The sequence below is a fragment of the Sciurus carolinensis genome, chromosome 4 (genome assembly GCF_902686445.1).
Source record: "Sciurus carolinensis chromosome 4, mSciCar1.2, whole genome shotgun sequence".
NCBI lineage: Eukaryota > Metazoa > Chordata > Mammalia > Rodentia > Sciuridae > Sciurus > Sciurus carolinensis.
In genome coordinates, this window is record NC_062216.1 from 53,229,125 (window position 1) to 53,254,869 (window position 25,745).

The window sequence follows — 25,745 nt, forward strand, 5'->3', positions numbered from 1 at the left end:
TATTTATTTTGATTTTTCACTGATGTGTATATTGGTGCTGTTTTACTGATTAAGTAAAATGAAACAGTATAAAATGTAAACTGTGACCATACCTAATTTAAAGTATAGTTCACACAGATTTTATAGTTTTGAGCACATTATTTCTGATGCAAAGTAAAACACTTCACTTTAATCAATTCATAAAATTAAAATATTTCAGTGTATTCATGTGACAGGCACTGTATGGATAATGGACTGTATCCACACCTAGAGTTTATTTTACATAAAGGGAGAAAAACAAAAGCAAAAACTACAATAAACTTCTTGTCGATAAATATATCATTAAAAGTACTATGAATAAAATGAAGTACTTAAATGGAGAAATTTATTAAGGAGTCTAAGGTGAAGTATTTAAATAAGAGAGTTACAAAAATCTCTTTGTGCAATTGATATGTGTGCCAATACATTAGGCTTGGGAAATGACACAGCAATATGAACGTGGGCAGGTACTTGAATGGCTACCAGCTAAAAAGTTGTGGTCTGAGTGAAGGGAAGAAATGACAGTACAGAACCTAGGAATACAGGTACAACCATGGTAAAGAAATTTGAGGTGGAAAGTGATTAAAATTCGTTGGTGGCAAAGCAGAATGATATTATATTTCATAATATTTAAATCACATATTATTCCATGTTATTTAATTACAATGGTATTTTACATGTTCTTTAATCACTATAAAAATTATTAGAACATCTCAAATTTTCCTATATGAATGGAAATTTATAGTAGAAAATTTTAAGTAATGCCTAGAAAAAAGAAAAAAATATTATGTGTATGTATAAGGAGGTGTATGACTGAAAACACAGAACAAATTTAGCAATATAGAAAAATTCATTTATAGGTGTACTTTCCTGCAATACCTAAGAATAAATATGCCAGTGTTAGAATTAAAAAGGAGGTTAAAGCAGAGCAGGACATGAGTGATGATCTCATTACGTGGCATCAGATTTTAGGGTAAGATGTAAAAACCAGAAGCAGGACTTTAAATGCTGGGTGAGAGAGGGAGACATAGTCTTCTACTTCTATAGTTATCCAGTTGAAAAATAAGTCTCTAGGATACAATCATGTAGCATAAGACATCCCCTCAAAATAAAATAACCCTAGTTAAACTGTACAAGAAAATGAGATGACAAAAATAATTAGTACAAGTAATAAAAAAGAAGAAATCAATATAGATGCAGTACATAAAAAGAGATATGATGTGTTTGAAGAGAGAAAAGTAATTAAAATAAGTGAATATACAAATAATTTGTAGAATATTGGAATCTTTTGCATACACTTGAATATTTGCTTCAAGTAATAAAGAAATTGAACTCTACAATTCTTGCTCCTTTGTACATGATACAAATGCAGCTACTCAATGATGCTTAAGAGTTAAACAAAGCTGGAAAAGTTATTTAGTTGGGAATCAGCCTCAAAAGGAAAATAATTGTAGAGAGTATAATTTTTGTGATATTTACCATGGAGACAGTGGGAATTGGCATGGCATGTATATTCATAAAAAAAATTTCCTATTGGCCTGGAAAGTGTAAAATATGAATATGAGTAAATGATAGCTTCTGGATATATGGAAATATGAAAAGGGAAAGATCCAGAGTGAGGATCTTCTAAATTCTGTCTCCATATTTCTGATGGCATGCAATAGCATCAACACAGATTAGTAAAAAAACTACAGGTGTAAACATAATACAAAATTGCTGTTCTAAATATAAACAAGAGAATTTTCAGATAAGACAAATTTTTAAAAATCAAAGGAATTAGTAAGATGACGTAAGTGGACCTAACTTTCACTCTCCCACAGAAATATCAATTAAACAACCATCCATTGGCTATAATTTTAATAGCTGCAGAGTTCACTTTAGAGGCCCTATAATCTGTTGGGAAAGAGTTCCCAGAATTGCCACTGTGAAAAGGGTAATAAGAAGAAGAGTTTCTTGTCACCTGAACCTCCCCTCCCCCAAGGTGACACAGTTTTAAGCCTAGGAGAGGTCGTCTCAGACCCCCTTCAAGAGAAAGAGAGAACAAAACAAGCATTCAACTTCCACAGGATTTTCTCTCTAGCCTCACCCAGATTTCTGAGGGTACAGGCAGAACTAGATCACCCAAGGATTGCTAAGCACAAAGAAAATGGTCAGGAACTCACACAGCCAGCCTGCAAATCTCAATAACTGGCACATGGACCCAGTAAGCCAACATTTACAAAGATCCTATTAATGAGTTAGCTAACCCAGAGCTACAGCCAGTCCGTGGCCTAGAGGAGACTGAAACAGGTGTCCCATGTGGTCCATTGCCAACATATGCCCTTTAAACCTACTACTTGACAGAAGGCATGTATATCTCAGTAGATCTCAACAACTGGTTTGACCTTTCAAAATGTGGAGATGGTGCATATCCCTCGGAGTGCTCCTTCAGGAGAGGTGCACCCATCATCCTGGCACCTCAGTGCACCATCCTGGGGAAAAGAGATGGGTGATCAACACATAGTATGGCTCTAGATTGGCAAAGCAGAAGAAGAGAGAAATGGGTGCATTCATGAATTACATTAGTGAGATCTTTAAAATTTTTATCCAGGCTGACTGGAGAAAGTTGTTCTCTGCTGAAGCCATCACATGAACCATAAATAAAGTGACTAATCCTTCAAATACATGGCAATCAGTGTCAGTCTACTCAGGTCAAGAAGAATCAGAAAAATATGACTCCATCAAAGAAATTAATAGAGATGCAGCAATAATGTCAAAGGGATATAAATTTATAAACTCCTTGACAAAGAATTCAAAATAAGGGTCTTCCAGAAACTTAGTGAGCTATGAAAACACAGAAAACTAAACAAACTCAGGAAAACAATACATAAACAAAATTAAACATTTATAAAGAAGTAGAAACTAAAAAGAATCAGAAATCCTGGAGTCAAGAAATACAATGACTGAACTGAAAAATTTAGTAGAGCTTTAATATCATATTCAATGAAATGGAAGAAAGAACCTGAAGACACATCATTTAAAATCATCCAGTTGGAAAAACCAAATTTAAAAATAAAAGAGTGAGAAAAAACCTATAGGATTTATCAGACATCATCAAGTGTACCTGTAATACTTCATGGAGTACCAGACAGAAAAGAGAGAAAAACAGAGTGGACAGCATATTTAAATAAATAATGACAGAAATATTCTCAAATCTTGTAAAATAAATGTAAAGTTTGAGTCATGAAGCTCCTACTATTCAAGTCTAGTGAACCAAAAATAACCCTACAGTAAGGTACATAATAAATTTCCAAAAGTCAATGAGAAAGAGAATTTTGAAAACAGCAAGAGGGTTTTCACAATACTTTCAGTGAATTTCATAGTTGAAATCTTGCAAGTTGGGAGAGAGGAGGATAATATATTCAAAGTGTTAAAATAAAAAAAAGAGCAAAGAATACTTTACCTGTAAAAGCTGTCTTTTAAAGTGAAGGAGTGATAAAGACTTTCCCAGACAAACATAAAATCAGGGAATTCATCACCACTAGACCCGCCTTTCAAGAAGTACTAAATGGAATTCTTCATGCTTAAACGAAGACCCTAAACAGCAATATGAAAGCATACAAAAGTGTAAATGACTCTCTATACAACAAACTGAAGTAAGTTATCAGCTTAAGACAAACTGTTATAAATAGAATTTGTTCCATACAAATTCTATGAGAACCACAAAAATTTTACAATACTTATACAAAAGGCAAAGAAAAGAATCAAAACACACCTACACAACAACAAAAATCATCAGTTGAGAGAAAGAAAAAAAAAAAAAGAAATAATAAACAGAAGAAAGGCAATAATTAACAGAATGTGCTGTCTAAAAAAGACATGTCAGATTTTGGGACATATGTAGCCTAAAGTGAAGGGAAAGAGACATTCCAAATAAATGTTAAACAAAAGTGAGCAGAAGTGACTACATGTTTGTCAGGTGAAGTGAATTTTCAAAACTTCACAAAACATAATTAAAGTCTTCAGGTAATGACAAAACAGTTGAATAAACACAAAAAAATATAATAATTATAAACAAACATCCACCCAATATCAGAGTATCTAAATGTACAAAACAATGACAGAACTGAGGGAAGAAATAGCAATACAATAATAGTAGGAAACTTCAATATCACATTTTCTAAAAACCAAGAAAGAAAGAATATCATTAAACAACACTATTACAAATGAGCTGTGTATGTGTGTGTGTGTGTGTGTGTGTGTGTAAAACTTTTCACCCAATAGCACATTTCTCTCAAGTGCACACAGAACACTATCCAAGGTGAATCACACGTTGGTCAGAAAACAGGTACAAACAATCCCCAATTATGTCTCCCACGTTTAAACTATGTTTTTTGACTTTATGATGGTGAAAAAGTGATATGTCTTCAGTAGAAACTTTACTTCAAATTTTGAATTTTAGTTTCTTTCCAGGCTCGTTGTAAGTAGTACAATACTCTCTTCTTAATGGGATTCACTGTGATATTTCCAAACATGTATACACTGCGCATTGATCATGTCTATCCATTCTTCTACTCTCAGTTTGCATTTTCCTCCCCTCCATGGTGCCCTTCCCAATCCTTAAAAGTCTCTCTCAATTTCTTTCTGTCCCTCGTCCCCCTACCTTTCTCTGTCTCTAGTGACTGCTGTTCTGTTCCATACTTCTACAAGGTTGACTTAACTAATTTCCATAAATGAGTGAGAACATGTGATGTTTGTTTTTCTCTGTCTGGCTTATTTCACTCAATGTAAGATTCTCCAGTTGGATCCACATTGCTGCAAATGACAAGCTTTCATCCATTCTATGGCTAAGTAGTATTCATGTGCATAAATATGCACATTTTCTTTATCCATTCATCCAATGAAGACATTTGGGTTGATTCCATATTTTGGCTATTGTGAATAGTGCTGAAAATATTGGAGGTGCAAGTACTTTTTTGGCATAAAGATTTAATCTTCTTTGAGTGTATACTTAGTAGTGGAATTGCTAGATCATGAAATAGTTCTATTTTTAGTTTTTTGAGTAATCTCCATACCGTGTTTCATTATGTCTGTACAAGTTTAATTTCCACCAACACAGTATGAGAGTTACTTTTTACACATTCTCATCAGCATTTGTTATTTCTTGTCTTTTTGATAATAGAAACTTTTGCTGGTGTAAGATGATATCTCATCATGATTCTCATGTGCATTTCTCTGATGATCAGTGAAACTGAGCATTTTTTTCAAGTATTTGTTGGTCATTTGTATGTCTTATATTGAGAAGTATTTGCTTCTATGAAGAACATTATTCAAATTTCGATGGGAATTGTATTGATCTATAGCTCGCTTAGGATAGTATTGTCATTTTAAAATTCTGTCTTTATTTTGTATGTTAGGTATTTTCATAATAATGTGCCTTGGTGTGGGTCTGTTATAATTTTGTATATTTAGAGTCTTACAAGCCTCTTGTACCTGGTTTTCCATTTCATTCTTCAGAATAGGGAATTTTTCTGATATTATTTCATTGAATAGATTGTTCATTCCTTTGGTTTGTTTCTCTAAGCCTTCCTCAAACCCAATAATTCTTAAATTTGGCCTTTTCATGATATCCCATAATTCTTGTAGATTCTGTTCATGATTCCTTACCATCTTCTCTGTTTGGTCAATTTTGTTTTCAAGACTAAATAATTTATCTTCAATGTCTGAGGTTCTATCTTCCAGGTGTTCTATCCTATTGGTTATGCTTTCTATGGAGTTTTTAACTTGGTTTATTGTTTCCTTCATTTCAAGGATTTCTGTTTGTTTTTTTCAGTATCTCTAACTCTTTATTGAAATGATCTTTTGCTTCCCGTATTTGGTCTTTTAACTGTTGATTGGTGCGATCATTTAATGCCTGCATTTGCTCTTTCATCTCCTCCTTCAATGCCTGCATTTGCTCTTTCATCTCCTCCTTTGCTTCCCTGATTGTTTTAATTATGTACATTCTGAACTCCCTTTCTGACATTTCTTCTTCTGTGCTGTCATTGAGTTTTATTGATATAGTATCTAGGTTTGTTTGGGACATTTTCTTCCCTTGTTTTCTCATATTGGTCAGATATCAGTGGGACTCTGAGATATACAGATTTCCTCTATTGACTTATAGTGTCCCTGTAGATTTTCAGTATATCACCTCCAGCCTTCAGTAGCCTGAAGTCTTGGAGGAACTTGATAATGCAGTGCTTCCGAAAAAGCTGCCCCTAGTCCGCTACTGGGTCCAGGGCTGGGGACTGGTTCTGTGTGGAAATCCTCTCACTGTGTGGGCCTGCTCCTAGAAGCTGGCTATAGACAGGGCCTGCCCCCGCCTGAGGGAGCCGGGATGCTCGGGGAAAGCCTCTTCCCGTCCTGCCTTGGTCCCAGAAGCTGCCTGCGGGCCGGGGCCTGTCACTGGGTCCAGGGCTTCAGGTTGGCTCTGTCCGGAAAAGCTCTCACTGGGCGGGCCTGCTCCTAGAAGCTGGCTATGGATTGCGCCTGCTGCCGGAGGGAGCAGGGCTGCTTGGGGAAGACTCTCGCTGCCCTGCCCTGCTCCAAGAAGCTGCCCACTGTCCGGACCTTCAGCCCTGGCGAGCTTCTCCCTGGGAGAGACTCACCCCACAGTTCTATGTTGGTCCGAGTCTCTCAATACCTCCCCTTCTTGAATCCTGAGTTCTGGAGTGAAGGGAGATGCAGTCACCCTCTAGTCTGCCATCTTAGATCCAGTATGGTCATTTTAATAATATTGATTCTTTACATGACCACAGGATTTCTTTCCAATTTTGGGTCCTTTATAATTTTATTCTATTAGTAGCTTATTGTTTGTCAGATATATTTTATTTTAGCTTTTTCCTAAATATCCTATTTTTTGTAGAGTAGCTATTGTGAACTGGATTTATTTCTTGATTTTTTTCCAGCAAGTTCATTATTTCTATATAGAAAACTACCATTTTTGTATGTTGATTTTCTATCCTGCTATTTTATTGAATTTGTATATAAGTTGAGTCTTATAATTTTTTTATGGAGTATGAGGATTTTTCTATGTATAGAAGCATATCTATAGAATTTTATCTTGAGTCCAAAAAGGAATTTAAAAAAAAATATTTCAACAGGATGTAGAAGATGGTGGAAGTGATCTAGGCAGTGAGTCCTGATCTCCTTGCAACACAGAAAGGAGGCAGCAAAGGAAAAGTAGAATTGAGAGAAGATGACAAAAAGAAAAAAAAAAATACTCTAAGACTCAGTAGTACGTAGCCTGAGACCCGGAGAGACTGGAAGATAGTTTACAAACTCAGAGAAAACAAACTCTGAGGGCCCTAATGTAGAACCCAAACCTGTGGATGAGAAGGGGAGGGACAACAGAGAGAGAAAGTGGGTGGGGAGTGCACATTCTCTTTGGTTGACCCACTTAAAACCTGTTGGAAAGATAGACAAAATTTAAAGCATGACAGTAATAGAAGGGTCCTTATGATAGACAAACAGCTTAAAACTGAATTGTGGAAAGGAAACTGAGTCGGGGGTCTCCCCTTAAATCAGCATGGCATCTTCCCTGTCCCAGACAACTGCAAATTACACCAGAGGGAAGAACCCTGCAGTGGGATCTCTCAAGAATCTGCCCGGAAATAACTTCAAGAAGGACCACTACTACCCAAAAATCACTGAAACCCTCTCTCCTTCCCCCTTACTACAAACAAAGGGAACTAATGAGCTGGTGGGGATCTGTGCTGGGAGGTGCACCTAGACCCTCTGAGCTCTGTGCAGCATCCACTCACTCAAGTCAGGTGGAGACAAAAATGAAGCCGCTTCAGCCCTGAACAGAGGAAAGCACATTCACAAATCCCCAACCACTGACACTGGGGGTTGGCCTAGGGAAGCCCCAAGGAAGCAGGAAGCCTATAGACAGGCCCTGGGTTCACAGGGTCTTATCAGTGGGAAGCTTCCGGAGTATCTACAGACATAGAAACCCAACAGAAAATTTCCATAGTCTACTCAGCAGGAAGAGGCTGATCCCAGTCTTAACAGGTGTACAATCTGAACCATGATCACAACTGGCAAGAGAAAGAGGGCATTATTTGTATACTTGCAGAACCTTGCATGAGACAACAAGCAGAGGGAATCATCAACCTGGGGCAATGGAAATGAGAGCCCAGGTGAACCGCTGAAGACCCTTCACTACAGTACCTCAGAGAACGATGTCAGCTGGGATACCTACACACCACAGATCACCCACAACCAGAGTTCCTGTGCTGACAGACAGCCATCAAGATCTTCACTACTGTGAATAGGATCCAGTAGAGGGGAACAGGTACACAGTGACCCACAGCAAACACAGGAGAACTTCAGAGCCTGCATCCTGAACTTCTGCACAATAGAAACAGCCAACTCACAACACTGCATCCTCCCAGCAGTCAGCTGCAGGTCCCTGAGCTGACAAACCAGAAGCTTCTGGTATGGGGGTTCAAAGCAACTAGGGAATTAGCTCCTGTGCCCTTGCAACTTTGGAGAGATTACAGGAGAGATCTACAGCCAAAGACTGACAGATAGCTACTCAATGTCCAAACTTCAGTGAAATTCAATTCAAGAATCAACAAGAATTTTCATTACCTTGATATGGTATACTATTAACAAGTCTGATGTCAACTTTGGTCATATAAATAATTCCTTAACTAGAATAATAATTTTTAACACAATAGCCAACATTGTACCTTCAACCCATCTAAATGTACTTCATCAAATGCTTTAAATCATTAATTGGAATCAATTTTCCTATCTTTGTTTTCCTAGCTCTAGTTTATACCTGTTTCTTTTACCCCCTACTCATCCTCTTTCTATATCCTCTATTACCTCTACCACTATTCATCTATTTCTTCTTTCCACCTGAGTATAAATTATCCTTTTACAGCTTCCCCCTGCCCTGTATTTTCCCCTTTCTAATTTGCCCAATCTTTCTTCCTCCCCTCTTTTACCCTACTTAATAAGGTCATAGTAAGTTTACTCAATTTAACAACTAGTTTTTTAACTTGTTTCAGAACTTTATTATAGTTTTATACCTGAGTTTGAGAAACCACAGAAAACAATTGCAACAAGTTTTTGTTACTTACAAGATTGAATAGAATGAGGCTTGGCTTAGAAGCAATTGTAACAAATACCCCTATTAAAGTGGTGCTGATATTAGGATGAGCAGAGGTTATATATTGAATTAAAGTATTATTATCTGGGATATTCTCCTAACCCAGGGCTTTTAAGAAAAAGAGTCTCACATAGTTGTCCCTCACTTAAAAGAAGCCAGAACTATACCAATAGATGGGTAGACATACAATCAATATAAAAAATCAAGGGAGCAAACCATCCCAAAGAGCCCATAATGGTTCAGCAACAGACTCCATTGACACCACAGGGGAGTAAATGCCAAGAAAGACTTTAGAGAGTTCATAGTAAAACTGTTCTAGAGCTAAAGAAAGATATAAGGAGTAAAATCAGAGAGAAAATATAGGAAGTGAAACATCACTTGAATAAAAAGATATTCTGAAAAAGAACCAAACAGAAAATAAATAAAATAAAAATTCAACAATATAAAAAAGAAGCATCAACAATAGATTAGACAACTCTGAAGATAGATTTTCAGACCTTGAAGACAAAGTATATAATCTTGAAATTAAAGTTGAGGATAGAAAAAGGATATTAAGAGACCATGAACAGAATATTCAAGAAGTCTGGGATAACATTAAAAGGCCAAATTTAAGATTCATTAGGAGAGATGAAGGCTCTGAAATACAAACTACTGGGATGTACAATATTTTCAATGAAATATTGTCAGAAAATTTTCCAAATCTTAAAAATGAGATGAAAATTCAAATATGGCAGAAATATAGGACTCCAGATACATAAAATCACAATAGATCCAAGGCACATTGTAAAAATGCCCAACATACAGAATAAGGATATAATCCAAAAGGCTGCAAGAGAAAAATGGCTGGTCACATTTAGAGGTAAATGAATCCAGATTTCAACTGATTTGTCAACCCAGAACCTGAAAGTCAGAGGGCTTGAAATAATATATACCAAGCTCTGAATGAAAATGGATGCCAATGAAGAATACTATTCCCAGCAAAATTGTTTCATATTTGAAGAGGAAATAAAAGTCTTCCATGATTAGTAAGAGTAAAAAGAATTTGTAACTAGACAGCCTGGACTACAAAATATACTCAATAAAATATTTCAAGAAGAAGAAATGAAAATGAAAGCCAACATAGGGAGGAACTACACTAGAAGAATAGTCAATTAAAGGAGAATCAAGTTCAATTTAAACATTAGAAAGAAATCAAAATGGCAGGAAACAAAAATCATCTCTCAATAGTAACACTAAATATAAACAGTCTAAACTCTTCAATCAAAAGAAATCAGTTGGCAGACAGGATTACAAATCAAGATCCAACAACATGCTGTCTGTGAAACTAAATGCACAGGCAAAGCCATCTGCAGACTGAAGGAGAAAGGTGGGAAAATATAGACCGTTCACGTGATCTCTTAAACAAGCAGGAATAGCTATTCTCATAAAGTGGATTCCAGTCAAATTAGTCAGAAGAGACAAAGAAGGTGATTTCATACTGCTTAAGGGAATCAACAAGACAAAACAATCATAAATATTTATGCCCCAAATAATGGAACATCTACATACAGCAAACTAACTCTTCTTGATATTAAGAATCTAATAGACCACAATACAATAATATGGAGTGAGTTTAATATGCTTCTTTTAACTGTGGATAGATCATTAAAATGAAAACAAAGATTCTATAGGACTAAAAAATATAATTTATAATATGAACCTAACAGATATCTATAGAATATTTCATTCATAAATGACTAAATATACTTTTTTTTCTCAGCAGCACATGAAACATTTTCAAAAATAAGCAATATTTTAAGTCACAAAGCAAATTGTGACAAGTACAAAAAAAAGAAAGACTACCTTGCATTCTATCAGATCATAATGGAATGAAATTAGAAATCAATCATAAGATAAAAAACAGAAACCACTCTAAGTCCTGGAGAGTAAATAATACACATTTGAAAGATGAATTGATAGCAGAAGAAACCAAGGGAGAACTAAAAAATTACTTTGAAATTAAGAATAGTGATACAATGTATCGAAATTTCTGGGACAGTCCACAGCATTGAAATCTTATATTAAAAGAATAAAAAGATACCAAATAAATAATCTTATGTTATACCTCAAGGCCCTGGAGAAAGAACAAACCAACAGCATATTCAGAAAGGAAATAATTAAAGTCAGAGCCAAATCAATGAAATTGAGATTAAGGAGCAATACAAAAGATCAACAAAACAGAGAGTTGGTTTTTTGAAACAAAATGATAAACTCTGAGCCAAACTAACCAAAAGAAAGAGGGAAAGTTTTCAACTTTTATCAAAATATGAGATAAAAAAGTAAATACCACCACAGATACTACTGAAATCCAGAGGAGCATTAGAAACCATTTTGAAAATGTATAATCCAATAAACTAGAAAATTCTGAAGATATGAGCAAATTCCTAGAAATCCCTGGTCAACCCAAATTGAACCAGGGGGATATGGAAAATTTAACCAGATCAATTTCAAGTAATGCAATTGAAGCAAAAATCAAAATCTTTCCAATTAAAAAAAAAAACAAACCTAGTACTTGATAGAATTTCAGTCAAATTCTACCAAACCTCTACAGAGGAATTAATATCAATCTGAAAATTATTCCAGAAGCAGGAAAGGGGGAACTCTGCCAAACTGATTCTACAAAGCAAGTATTACCCTGATACCAAATCAGACAAATACATCAAGGAATAAAACTTTAGACCAATATCCTGGATGAACACAGATGCAAACTTTCTTAATAAAATATTGGCAAAATCACATAATCACATATAAAAACACATTAAAAAGATAGGGTACCATGATCAAGTAGGCTTTATCCCAGGGATGCAAGTTTCCTTCAACATACAAAAATCCATAAATGTAATTCACATCATAAATAGACTTTTAAAAAAAAAAGGTTTTATTTATCTCAACAGATGCAGAAAAAGCTTTTGCCAAAGTATAGCATCTATTCATATTTAAAACAATAGAAAAACTACAGATAAAAGGAAATTACCTCAACATTGTAAAGGCTACATTTGACAAACACAAAGCCACAGTTGTTCAGAATAAAGGAAAATTGAAAGCATTTCCTCCCAAAAAAGGAACAAGACAAGGGTGCCCTTTTTCATCACTTCTATTCATCATAGTACTTGAAATTCTAGTTATAGCATTTAGGCAAGAGAAGGGAATTAAAGGGATATGAATAGGGAAAGACGAACTCAAATTATCTCTATTTGCCAATGACATGATCCAATATATATAGAAGACTCAAAATTCTCCACCAAACTTCTAGAGTTAATAAATGAATTTAACCAAGTAGCATGATACAAAAATCAACACCAATAAATTGCTTGTGTCCCATGTTTCAATAATGAATCTGCTGAAAATTAGAAAAACTATTGCATTTATGGTAGTCTCAAAAAAGTTAAATAATTTCAAGTCAATCTAACAAAGGACCTCTACATTAAAAACCATAGAACACTAAAGAAAGAAACTGAAGAAGACATTAGACAATGGAGCTATCCCCTGTGTTCTTGGATAGGCAGAATTAATATTGTCAAAATGGCCGTAGTACCAAAATCTATACAGATTCAATGCAATTCCCACCAAAATTGCAATGGCCTTCCTCATAGACACAGAGAGGGCAATTATGAAATTCGCTTGATAAAAACAAGAGACACAGAACAGTCAAAGTAGTTCTTAGTGAAGAAACCAAAGCAGAAAGCATAACAATAACACAACCTCAGATTATGCTACAGAGCTATAAAAACAAAAACAGCATAGTACTGGCACCAAAACAGGCATGATGACCCATGGAATACAATGGAAGACACACGAATACACATGAATACAGTTATCTCATACTAGACAAAGGTGCCAAAAACGTACATTGGAGAAAAGACAGCCTTTTTAATACATGGTGCTTGAAAACTGGAAATTCATTGGTTGTAGAATGAAAGTAAACCCCCATGTCTGACCCTGCACAAAAATCAACTCAAAGGGTTCCAAAGACCTGGAAGTTAGACCAGAAACCCTGCAAATCCTGGAAGAAAATATAGCCCCCACACTCCATCATATCAGTTGAGGTACTGACATCTTTAACAAAGACTCCTAAAGTACAAGAAGTAAAATAAAAAATCAATAAATGGAATGGATCAAATTAAAAAGCTTCTTCACATCAAAGGCAAAAATCAAGAGCATGAAGAGAGCCCATAGAATGGGAGAAAATCTTTGCCACCTGCTCTTCAGAGAGGATATTAATATCCAGGATATACAAAGGACTCAGAAAGCTTAACATCAAAAAACCAAATAACCCAATCAATAAATGGGCAAAGGAACTAAACAGACACTTCTTCAAAGAAGAAATACAAAAAGTCAACAAATACATAAAAAAGTGTTCAACATCTTTAGCAAACAGGGGAAAGCAAATCAGAACTACACTGAGATTCCGTCTCACTCCAGTCAGAATGGCAACAAATAAAGAATACAAGTCATAGTAAATGTTAGCAAGGATGTGGGGAAAAGGGTACTATCAAATATTTATTGGTGGAACTGCAAATTGGCATAACCACTCTAGAAAGCAGTATGGAGATTCCTCAAAATTTAGGAATGGAACCACCATATGACCCAGCTACTCTCAGTATGTATCCATAGTATTTATAATCAGCATACTACAGTGACACAGTCACATCAATGTTAATAGTAGCTCAAATCACAATAGCTTTGCTAATAGAGCCAACCTAGGTGTCCTTCAACAGATGAATGAGTAAAGAAAAATGTGTTATATAACACATGATGGAGTATTACTCAGCTACAAAGAAGAATGACTTTATGACATTTGCTGGTACATGGATGGATCTGGGGACTATCATACTAAGTGAAAAAAGCCAGTTCCCCAAAGTCAAAGACAAATGTTCTCTCTGATATGTGAAAACTAATCCAAAATATGGGGAGCAGGAAAGTGTGATTTTTTAAAAAATAGAAGAAAGATAGTGGAGTAGACAAAGAGGAATGAAAGCAAGGAAGGAGGAATGGGATAGAGAAGGACAATGGAATGAATATGATGTAATGTTCCTGTGAACATTTATGAATACACCACAGTGAATCTCACCATCATGTCCAACCACATGACACTAAATAAATAAATGAATAAATCAATAAATAAACTATATCTAAATAGCAGAAAAGATCAGTAGAGTACAGGAAACAGGAGAAGGGGAGGGAAAGAGGAAGTACTGAGGACTGCATTAGAACAAATTATATTACATGTTTTTATAATTATGTCTAAATGAATCCTCTTGTCATCCATAACTAAAAAAGTAAATAAAAAATAAATAAGATATCTCAACACAAATAAAAATGAAAAGAAAAACCCAACATGACCACACCAACAGGATGCAGCACAAGTAGTACTAAGAGGGGAATTTATAAAATTAAAAGTCAATATTAAAGAAGAAGAATGATCTCAAATAAGTGACATAAGTTTACACCTCAAGGTAGAAAAAGAGGAAGGAGGTAAATCTAACACTAGCAGAAGGCAATAAGAATTAGAAAGAAAAAAACTATAGAATAGAAAAATAATAGAAAAAAGCAACTTAAGTGTTGGTTCTTTTTTAAAAAAATAAAATTTAGAAAACCTTAGCTACATTAACAAAGAATGAGATAATCCTCAAAATCAGTAATAAAAGGAAGAGTTTAAAAGAGATGTCACATAAACAATAACGATCATAAGGGACTATTACATACAATTATATGCCAAAACATTGACATGATTTAAAGGAAATGGTCAAGTTTCAAGAAACATAAAACCTACAAAAACTACATCACAAAGAAACAGGAAATCCAAACAAATCTACTACAAATAAAATGATTTCATCAATGTCAAAAAAACTTACAACAAAGAGCAGCCTAGGACTGGAAGATTTCACTACTGAATTCCACCAAATACTCAAAGAATTAATATCACTCCTTCTTAAACTTTTCCAAAAGATAAATATGGAGGGAATGCTTCCAAATTAATTTTTTGAGCTCAGAATCACCCTGACACCAAAGTTATATAAAGTTGACAACAAGAAAAGAAAACCACATGCTATTATCTCTGATGAGCACAGATGCAAAAGTCCTCAATGAAGTTCAAGTAAACTATATTAATTTAGTATGAACCAACAATTATTTTGTTCTAGAAGTATTAGTATCCATCTCTCCACTTTTTCCCTGTGTACATACACATCAATATGTCTTAGCAAGATCTTAGAGACTCCTTTTGTTTATAAACTATCATGCTCCTGAGAAACCCTTACAACTTTTACTGTCTGGGCAGAAGAACTGATGGGAATATAGCAGAGTTGGTAATCTAAGGTTCATAGGCCTGCCACTTCTTTTTCTATTGTTTACAACAAAGAGTGATTTTTTATATTTTTAAATACTTGCAAAACTCAAGAGGATATTTTGTACATGAAAATTCAAGTATCAATATTCATACATAAAGTTTTGTTGCAACATAGTTGACTTGCATTATAATGGCAAAATCTAGTAGTTTTAACAGAGATCATATGATTCGAACATAGACCCTAAAATATTTGCTCTCTGACCATTTACAAAAGGAATTTGCTCATCATTAGGACAGAGCTTGAAGAGAACAGGCATCAGAGGACAAGGCATTCAATGGAAATAAGATAATGACAGGAACTGCATGCAAGAGAAATTTAAGAAAGCTTACCTCACCAGACATATGAGGATAATTTATTTCAGATGCTTAAAAAATTGTAGAAAAACTTTAGGTTTCTGAATGATCAGATTCATCTTTGTTCATGCAATGTCACCTTTTCAAATCTTAGGATTCGGTCCTTCCCAATTAATCTCCTAGCATAAAATGATAGATTTAGTGCAGCTGTATACCAGCTTCCATTTATAATTTTGCAAGAATTAATGAACCAACACATTTGAGGCATGATTCTCAGTTATATGTGTCTAGTTGTTACAAGAAAAAAAAGTCATTATTTTAAGGACATCAAAGGATCCAAAGAGAAATAAGATATGGTTAACAATTAACAGATCACTGATAAAGCAAGAGAGGATGAGGAGGCAACTCTGAGGTCAGAAAAGCAGAATGTTGCTTCTTTTTTTTTTTTTTCATTTTTTTTCTTTTTTTTCTTGTAAACAAATGGGATACATGTTGTTTCTCTGTACATAGAGTAAAGGCATACCATTTGTGTAATCATAAATTTACATAGGGTGATGTTGGTTGATTCATTCTGTTATTTTTCCCCTTCCCCCCACCCCTCCCATCCCTCTTTTCCCTCTATACAGTCCTTCCTTCAACTGTTCTTGCCCCCCTCCCTAACCCTCACTCTAACCCTAAAACTAACCCCTCCCACGCCCCATTATGTATCATCATCCACTTATCAGCAAGATCATTCTTCCTTTGATTTTTTGAGATTGGCTTATCTCACTTAGCATGATATTCTCCAATTTCGTCCATTTGCCTGCAAATGCCATAATTTTATCATTCTTTATGGCTAAGTAATATTCCATTGTATATATATGCCACAGTTTCTTTATCCATTCATCAACTGAAGGGCATCTAGGTTGGTTCCACAATCTGGCTATGGTGAATTGAGCAGCAATGAACATTGATGTGGCTGTATCTCTGTAGTATGCTGATTTTAAGTCCTTTGGGTATAGGCCAAGGAGTGGGATAGCTGGGTCAAACGGTCGTTCCATTCCAAGTTTTCTAAGGAATCTCCATACTGCCTTCCAGAGTGGCTGCACTAATTTGCAACCCCACCAGCAATGTATGAGTGTACCTTTTTCCCCACATCCTCGCCAACACCTGTTGTTGCTTGTATTCTTGATAATCGCCATTCTGATTGGGGTGAGATGGAATCTTAGGGTGGTTTTGATTTGCATTTCTCTTATTACTAGAGATGTTGAACATTTTTCCATATGTTTGTTGATTGTAGGTCTTCTTCTGTGAAGTGTCTGTTCATTTCCTTAGACCATTTGTCGATTGGGTTATTTGTAGTCTTGGTGTTGAGTTTTTTGAGTTCTTTATAGATTCTGGAGATTAGTGCTCTATCTGAAGTATGATTGGCAAAGATTTTCTCCAACTCTGTAGGCTCTTTCTTCGCATTGCTGATAGTTTCCTTTGCTGAGAGAAAGCTTTTTAGTTTGAATCTATCCCAGTTGTTGATTCTTGCTTTTATTTCTTGTGCTATGGGAGTCCTGTTGAGAAAGTCTGGTCCTAAGCCGACATGTTGAAGATCTGGACCTACTTTTTCTTCTATAAGATGCAGGGTCTCTGATCTGATTCTGAGGTCCTTAATCCATTTTGAGTTTAGTTTTGTGCACGGTGAGAGATATGGATTTAGCTTCATTTTGTTGCATATGGATTTTCAATTTTCCCAGCACCATTTGTTGAAGAGTCTATCTTTTCTCCATTGCATATTTTTGGCCCCTTTGTCTAGTATGAGAAAATTATATTTATTTGGGTTTGTGTCCGTGTCCTCTATTCTGTACCATTGATCTACCTGTCTATTTTGGTACCAATACCATGCCGTTTTTGTTACTATTGCTTTGTAGTACAGTTGAAGTTCTGGTATTGCAATATCCCCTGCTTCATTTTTCCTGCAAAGGATTGCTTTAGCAATTCTGGGTTTCTTATTCTTCCAGATGAATTTCATGATTGCTTGTTCTACTTCTGTAAGGTACATCATTGGGATTTTAATTGGAATTGCATTGAATCTGTATAGCACTTTTGGTAGTATGGCCATTTTGACAATATTAATTCTGCCTATCTAGGAACATGGGAGATCTTTCCATCTTCTAAGGTGTTCTTTAATTTCTTTCTTTAGTGTTCTGTAGTTCTCATTGTAGAGGTCTTTCACCTCTTTTGTGAGATTGATTCCCAAGTATTTTATTTTTTTCAAGGCTATTGTGAATGGGGTAGTTTTCCTAACTTCTCTTTCTGAAGATTCATCACTTATGTATAAAAATGCATTAGATTTATGAGCATTGATCTTATATCCTGCTACTTTACTAAATTCATTTATGAGTTCTAAGAGTTTTCTGGTGGAATTTCCTGGTTCTTCTAAGTATATAATCATATCATCAGCAAATAGGGATAGTTTGAGTTCTTCTTTTCCAATTCGTATCCCTTTAATTTCTTTGGTCTGTCTAATTGCTCTGGCTAGAGTTTCAAGGATGATATTGAATCTATACTCCAACAAAATAGAAAATTTTGAAGATATCAACAAGTTTCTAGAGACCTATGAATTGCCTAAACTAAACGAGGAGGACATACACAATTTAAATAGACCAATTTCAAGTAATGAAATAGAAGAAGTCATCAAAAGCCTACCAACAAAGAAAAGTCCAGGACCTGATGGTTTCTCAGCCGAGTTCTACAAAACCTTTAAAGAAGAGCTCATTCCAATACTTTTCAAAGTATTCCATGAAATAGAAGAGGAGGGAACCCTCCCAAACTCATTCTACGAAGCCAATATCACCCTGACACCTAAACCAGACAGAGACACATCGAGGAAAGAAAATTTCAGACCAATATCCTTAATGAACATCGACGCAAAAATTCTCAACAAAATTTTAGCAAATCGCATACAAAAACATATTAAAAAGATAGTGCACCATGATCAAATGGGTTTCATCCCAGGGATGCAAGGTTGGTTCAACATCAGGAAATCAATAATTGTAATTCACCATATCAATAGACTTAAAGTCAAGAATCACATGATTATTTCAATAGATGCAGAGAAAGCATTTGATAAAATACAGCACCCCTTCATGCTCAAAACACTAGAAAAAATAGGGATAGTGGGAACGTTCCTTAACATTGTAAAGGCCATCTATGCTAATGCCATGGCTAATATCATTCTTAATGGTGAAAAACTGAAAGCATTCCCCCTAAAATCTGGAACAAGGCAGGGATGCCCTCTCTCACCAGAATGTTGCTTCTAACATCAGAAGGGAGATGAATGTATGAGTGAGGATGTAGAACTGAAGCCAGAATTGGGGACAGGCAGTTAGTGTAGAAACAGGGGATCCGGTCAAATCAAGGAAATAGAGGCCATGAAAACCATCTGCCTCTGGAAGTTGGAGACTGCCCCTGGGAGAATGGAATTTCAAGGACCTGCAGAGCCCATTGATTACCAAAGTTACTTGCCCTTGTCAGGGACTACAGGCAAGGAGATGCTAATTAATGCCCCCTGGGCCCTTACCTGCCTGAATCACCTTGGCCCTCCCCCTGCACATGCTTCTCACTTTATGCAAAACGGGGCCTAGTCATGAAGGCAGGAAGGAGAGAGAAGGGGGGAGAGAACTGGAGAACAAAAGAGATCTTACCCTATAAAAGATGTAGGGTGCACTCACTTCTTGGGACTTTAGAACATCAGCCATGGCCCCCTTCTCCCTCCCAGGAGAAGTCTGTATTATTACCTTTAAATAAAACCTGCTTAATATGCTTGCCTTGGCGTGCTTCTCTAGTGTTCAAACTTCAACATTAGAGGGAGCAGAACTCGTCACCAGTAAATGGCGGTATCAGAACCACAAACAAGAGCTGGTCAGGAGGAGCTAAAACCACAGATGAAGGAGCTCCTTCACAGGGAATGAGGCAGTAGTTGTGAAACATTACTCCAAACAGGACCAGGATAAAATGATACCACAGGTTTTCCCCTTTACTCTCCAATTATCCATATTTGATGAACATACACAAAAGCTAGAGGGCAAAGAAGCATAGGAAATCCAGTTCCCTGTGACACAGTCAGAGCAGATTCTCTGCAGAAAATATATCTGAAAATAAAGACAGAATTGAGGACAGGCAGTTAGTGTAGAAATAGGGGTCAAATGGAGGAATGGAGGTCATAAAAGTCTGGGAAGTTGGAGACCACCCCTGGGAGATTGGAATGTTGGCATCTCCAGTGCCCTTTTGAACACCAAGGTTACCTGCCTAACTACCCCTCCCAAAATGCTGCAGGCAGGGAATTGCTAATTAATGTCCCCTGAGCCCCTACCTGAATCTCCTTTTGGCCCTTTCCCCTGCCATCTGCTGCTCACCTTTTTTGCTATGCATCTCCCAGGCCTAGTCACATAGACAGGAAGGAAAGGGGGAGAGAGAAGACCAAAGAAGACTCTGATCTATAAAACATGTAGGGTATGCTCACTTCTCAGGACTCTAGAACATCAGCCATGGCCCCCTTCTCCCTCCAGGAAGAAGACTGTATTATTACCTTTAAACAAAACCTGCATAAACATGCTTGCCTTGGCGTTCTTCTCTGTCATTATACTTCAACATCTGAAGAAGCAGAACTCATCACTGGTAAACGGCGGTATCAAGAACACTTAGGGGCCGGCTGGGCACCAGCGACTGCTGGCGAGGCGCGGGGATTCTCGCACTGGTTCCCCTTCGTTTCCTCTCCCGGCCCAGGCGCTAGGGAGTTCGCTGACGCCCGGTGAGCCGCACCTGCCGCCAAGATGCCGGCCTATTTCCAGAGGCCGGAAAATGCCCTCAAACGTGCCAACGAATCTCTTGAGGTTGGCAAAAAGTAGCCTGCTCTGGATGTTCTTTATGATGTTATGAAAAGTAAGAAACATAGAACATGGCAAAAGATACACCAGCCGATTATGTTGAAATACTTGGAACTTTGCGTGGATCTTCGTAAGAACCACTTGGCTAAGGAAGGATTGTATCAGTATAAGAACATTTGTCAGCAGGTGAACATTAAGTCTTTAGAGGATGTTGTTAGGGCATATTTGAAACTGGCAGAGGAAAAAACTGAAGTTGCTAAAGAAGAATCCCAACAGATGGTGTTAGATATAGAAGATCTGGATAATATTCAAACTCCTGAGAGTGTTCTCCTAAGTGCTGTAAGTGGGGAGGACACTCAGGATCAGACTGACAGATTACTTTTAACTCCCTGGGTAAAGTTCCTGTGGGAATCATACAGACAATGTTTGGACCTTCTTCGAAATAATTCTAGAGTAGAGCGCCTCTACCATGATATTGCCCAGCAAGCTTTCAAATTCTGCCTCCAGTGCACCGGTAAGGCTGAATTCCGTAAGCTGTGTGAGAATTTGAGAATGCACTTGTCGCAGATTCAGCGCCACCATAACCAAAGTACAGCTATCAATCTTAATAATCCAGAGAGCCAGTCCATGCATTTAGAAACCAGGCTTGTTCAGTTAGATAGTGCTATCAGCATGGAACTGTGGCAGGAAGCATTCAAAGCTGTGGAAGATATATATATATATATATATATATATATTCCTTGTCTAAAAAACCACCTAAGCCTCAGTTGATGGCAAATTACTATAATAAAGTCTCAACTGTGTTTTGGAAGTCTGGAAATGCTCTTTTTCATGCATCTACACTTCATCGTCTTTACCACCTGTCTAGAGAAATGAGAAAGAATCTTACACAAGATGAGATGCAAAGAATGTCTACTCAAGTCCTTTTGGCTACTCTGTCCATCCCTAAAAGGGGCACGACAGTCAGTTTATGAGGAAAAAATTAAACAGTTTGAAGAGCGATTAGCAGAAGACAGACATAATCGCTTGGAGGAGCAGAAGAGGCAACAGAAAGAAGAGTGCAGAATAACATACTATAGAGAGAAAGAGGAGGAGGAGCAGAGGAGGGCAGAGGAGCAAATGCTGAAAGAGAGAGAAGAGAGAGAGAAGGCTGAGCGAGCAAAGCGTGAGGAAGAGCTTTGAGAATATCAGGAGCGCGTCAAAAAATTACAGGAAGTAGAAAGGAAAAAACGCCAAAGGGAGTGGAAATTGAAGAGAGAGAACGCCGCAGAGAAGAGGAGAGGACTTGGTGATGACCCACTTTCTTGGAGGGATTCTCGTTGGGGAGATAGAGATTCTGAAGGCACGTGGAGAAAAGGACCTGAAACTGACTCTGAGTGGAGGAGAGGTCCACCAGAGAAGGAGTGGAGACGTGGAGAAGGGCATGATGAAGAGAGGCCTCATAGGAGAGATGAAGATCGACCGAGGCGTTTGGGAGATGATGAAGAGAGAGAGTCCTCTCTCAGATCAGATGATGATCGGGTCCCTAGGCGCAGTATGGATGATGACAGAGGCCCTAGACGTGGTCCTGAAGAAGAGCGTTTCTCTCGCCGTGGAGCAGATGATGACGTAATGCAGAGGATGACAGGCCTCCCAGACGAGGACTGGATGATGATAGAGGAAGCTGGCGCACAGCTGATGAGGACAGAGGACCAAGATGTGTGATGGATGAGGACCGGGGGCCCAGGCGAGGAGGTGCTGATGATGAGCGATCATCCTGGCACAATGCTGACGATGACCGGGGTCCCAGGCGGGGCATGGATGATGACCGGGGCCCCAGGCGAGGCTTGGATGATGACCGAGGACCTTGGAGGAATGCTGCTGATGATAGAATTTCCAGGCGTGGTGCAGATGATGACAGGGGGCCTTGGAGAAACATGGATCACGATTGGATCTCCAGGCGTAACAAAGATGATCGGATTCCCAGACGAAGTGAAGACTCCAGACCTGGTCCCTGGAGACCATTTGTCAAGTCAGGTGGATGGAGAGAGAAAGAAAAAGCTAGAGAAGAGAGTTGGGGTCCACCTCGAGAATCAAGACCATCAGAAGAACGTGAATGGGATAGAGACAAAGAAAGGGATAGAGACAGTCAAGATCGTGAGGAGAATGAGAAAGACCCTGAACGAGAGAGGGACAGAGAGAGAGAAGGGGATCGTGAGGATCGCTTTAGAAGACCTAGGGATGAAGGTGACTGGAGAAGAGGACCAGCTGAAGAATCTTCGAGCTGGAGAGATTCAAGTCGCCGTGATGACAGGATAGGGATGATCGTTGTAGTGAGAGAGATGATCGACGTGATCTAAGAGAAAGAAGAGATCTCAGAGATGACAGAGACCGGAGAGGACCTCCCCTCAGATCAGAACGTGAAGAAGTAAGCTCTTGGAGACGTGCTGATGATAGAAAAGATGACCGGGCCGAGGAGCGGGATCCCCCTCGTCGAGTTCCTCCTCCAGCTCTTTCAAGAGATAGAGAAAGAGACCGGGATCGGGACTGGGACCGGGATCAGCACCGGGACCGAGAAGGTGAAAAAGAAAAAACCTCATGGAGAGCCGAGAAGGATAGGGAGTCCCTTCGTCGTACTAAAAATGAGACTGATGAAGATGGATGGACCACAGTACGACGTTAAGTCCCAAGATGATGGATTCAGACTTGTGTCTTACATAGGTTTGATCACATTCAAGTATTATTATATTTGTGCTTCAACCAATCTAAATTGGATTATTTAATGTTGTTTCACCACAACACAAAAAGCATGAACTTGTATTAATCCTATATAATAGATTGATCATGCACCGCATCCACAGAAGGTTGGAAAACTATGCCATTTTCTGGAATTTAAGGTGTTGCATTATTTCATCAATCATTTGCTTACAAAAAAGAAAAACTAAAAAATAAATTAAAAATGTGAACCTGTCGGATATGGAGTTAACACCTGTATCTCGGTATAGAATTGATCTTTTTTTGTTTGATTTTGAAATATCTGATATTAATTTGGAATGAGGTGTAAGCTTCTGTTAAAATGTATTTGAAGACCCTTTAAACCAGTGGATCTGAAACAATTTTCACACCATTAGTGGTTGAAACATACCTTTTTAGGTATTTTGAGGTATTTACTATTAACTAAATTTAGAAAGGTTTTAGGTTCACTCTAAGTGCAGTAAATATTACAGACATTGGATACAGTGGGATTTTCTGTAGATTTTACTTAAGAGGAGGTGAGTATAAAGCAATTTGCAGTCATTATTGTAATGACAATACTGTTCAAGTGCAAACCCAAAACAGTACAGCTTTTAAATTTTAAAGCATTTGGTAAACTCGCTGTTTTTTTCTGTTGCCAATAGCACACTGCTTTTCCATTAATGGAGATTTCATGCCTTTCAAGCATTTTAAATATGACATTATTTATAAATGTGCGATTTAGAGGAATTGTTTAAATTCTTTTTCCTAATTTTCTTTCTCTTCAGGATAGATTCTTTCAACAAGTAATTTGTAGTAATGACTGTGTTGACTTCAATTTTTGGAGTGTAGTAGCTATGTTAAAGATTAACTATTTGGTCTTATTGAAGCCAACACAGAACTTGCTGCTGTGTTTTTTCTTCAGTGATAAATAAAATACTTACAGAAAAAAAAAAAAAAAAGAACACTTAGGTGAGTGATTGACTCAGAATGTAAATACTAAGGAACACAAAATAAAACAAGCAAAAAGAAATAGAGAAAATAAAGTAGATGATGAATCAAAATTATCAATAAATAATTAAAAATGTCAGTGAGAAAAGAGAAAAAATTAACAAAAAATATAGTAAAATTTCTCAGATCAGAAGTTAATTCATTTCCACACAGAAAAGGACTTCAATATAACCAGAACATTGAATGACAAAAGATACCATGTAAGGATAAAAAAAACTCTAGGATGTCTCTATAAAGAAAACAAGCAAACCACAAACTATGAATGAGAGTAAGAATGCCCTTTAATTTCTGAAGAGAAGATAAAAGGCAAAAGAGAAGAATCCATGAGATAGAGCCATATTTTTTAAAAAACTGAAATTCACTAAGCTTTCAAAAATCTTTACTACATTTTCTCTCATCCAGATCTCATACAGTTTGCTTTTGGTAACTGTTTCTCAGTAAGCATATACTGATTACAGACATAAGTGTTCTTCCAAGATGAGTGAACAAATCACTAAAGAGGAAGACACACATTCTGAAGGAGGTAAGAATAAATATTCTCAAACCGCAGCTATGTAGACTATCTAATAAGACTGGTGAAAAAGGAAATTTCTACAGAATGTCCTAGAGTAGAAAGAAGGAATTGAGACAGCTGAACTTCCTCACGCAGAGAATAAAACTTCCTCAGGCTGAGGACAGACACCGTGGAAATTCAGACTGATAAGTTCTCTGGCTAACTAAATTTGCATTGTGTATGTCTTGACTTTTGTTCTACTTTGCCTCCTGTCTTCTATAAAAGCTTTCCCGCTCCCTTGAGCCAGCCTTTCCTTTCCCCAAGAGGAGATCTGAGACAGAAATTTCTCCTCTATCTTCCTCAAAGCACGTTTTGAATACATTTATTTTTCTGCCAACCTGCTTCAGAAATTTTAGTGAGGTGATGAGCAGTAAAGCCATTTCCTACTGTAACAGAATTTCTGAAAGGGTGGAAAAGTAGAGGCAATTTATAATTTTATTAAAGAATCTTGACAAAACCAATATAATGCAATTATTAAACTCTGAAAGAACCAAATATTATAGGTAAGCTAATCTTAGTTTATTTGGCTTATGAGAGAATAGAATAATTCCAATACGTTATTAAATTATAGAGGAAGAATGAAAGAGGCAGAATGCCCATGTGAATAGCTATTAGCATGAACTCCAGTGAGAGGAAGTCGACAGATGATCACGCCTGCATTTGTAGACTCAAGAAACCTTATGGGCATATTCTCTAAAAACATGGTATAAGGGCTGGGGATACAGCTCAGTTGGTAATGTGCTTGCCTCGCATGCACAAGGCCCTGGGTTTAAT

General features: G+C 37.1%; 1 protein-coding gene across 1 annotated transcript in view; it reads right to left on the bottom strand.

Moving 5' to 3' along the window:
- LOC124982700 (disintegrin and metalloproteinase domain-containing protein 18-like) overlaps nt 1-25,745 on the bottom strand; it is a 132,597-nt gene that overhangs the window by 87,724 nt on the left and 19,128 nt on the right. The window lies entirely within an intron of this gene.